This window comes from Humulus lupulus, chromosome 3 (assembly GCF_963169125.1).
Source record: "Humulus lupulus chromosome 3, drHumLupu1.1, whole genome shotgun sequence".
NCBI lineage: Eukaryota > Viridiplantae > Streptophyta > Magnoliopsida > Rosales > Cannabaceae > Humulus > Humulus lupulus.
Genome location: NC_084795.1, coordinates 21530519 through 21531851, shown reverse-complemented (window position 1 = coordinate 21531851; position 1333 = coordinate 21530519).

The window sequence follows — 1333 nt, the reverse complement described above, 5'->3', positions numbered from 1 at the left end:
TATTATACATAACATAACATATAATACATAACATAACATATTATACATAACATAACATATAAGCATATAGAAACTATCCTATTTTCCTTACCAAAACCGGGATATTTGAGAACAAATGCGGGACTTGGAACACTCCTAAAACCAACAATAAGAATGGTGAGTATTTCTAAAGAATAAAGAATGAATGTGGAACTAAATCATCAAGAAGAAACTTACAAAGAAAGAATTTAAGTTTCAAGAACCTAATCAAGAACCAATAACGAAAGTTAGGATCTGAATAAAAGAACTAAAGAAACTAAAGAGTTGTAAAGGATTGAACTTAAAGAATAAGAGTACCTTAGTTGACCTTATGGATTGGTCTAACTCCAATACCGAAATATACTAAACCTCACTTCCCAAGTATTTTATAAAACTTAAGAATGGCAAAGCTTTTTTTTCCTTCCCCATCCAAGTGTATCACTCTTATGTTCTCACTAACACCTTGGAGTATGATCACAGCTGAAGAGTGAGGAGAAGGGCTGGGTTCTAAGTCCTATTTATAAAGTTCTAGGAATAAAAATCTTCACTTTGGCTTTGAATAAAAATAATGAATTTAATTGAAAATATTTGAATATTCTTTAGTCAAAGGCTTAGGACTTGGTCAAACTGTTCAGAGAGAGGTTTAAGGAGTCAAAGCTTGATTTTTAAAATTAAAAACAAAAATAATAAAAACAAATAGAATCCTAACTTCTAACTCCCTAAATCTCCTAACTTTAAACTTACCTGCAGTAAAATCAACATAACTGAAGCTGTATGACTTCGATTTTGACCATATTTATACCGTTAGAAAGCTAATTAAATTATCTACAACTTTCTAGAAACACTATTTTTCGAAATTGATAATAGAACTAGGTCAAAAATAGGTTAGAAGTTATAGTACCCTAAAGTTACGGAAAATTTATTTAATTATCTAAATAACAACCTAATCCACAAATAAATAAAATTATGACAAATTTCATACTCCTAACAGATTCCGGTGAAAACTAAGTCTTATATTTCTCGTATTTTATCATTAAAATAATAACTCCTTAATAATCATGCATATGACAAGTGTCATGAACCTATTGGCTCTATCTAAACCTTAGGTTATAATAATTATCATATTAATAACCAGCAATATTAATCAAACCTTATGTTATAATTAATATTCTTAAACTATAGGTTAAACTTATAAAATTCATAACTATTTCTAGGAGTTTCCAACTAAGTCCCGGTTTGAACCAAAATCCACGAAATCTGACATACTACAAACTAATACTAGATATTACTACTACTACTACTACTATCTAACTAG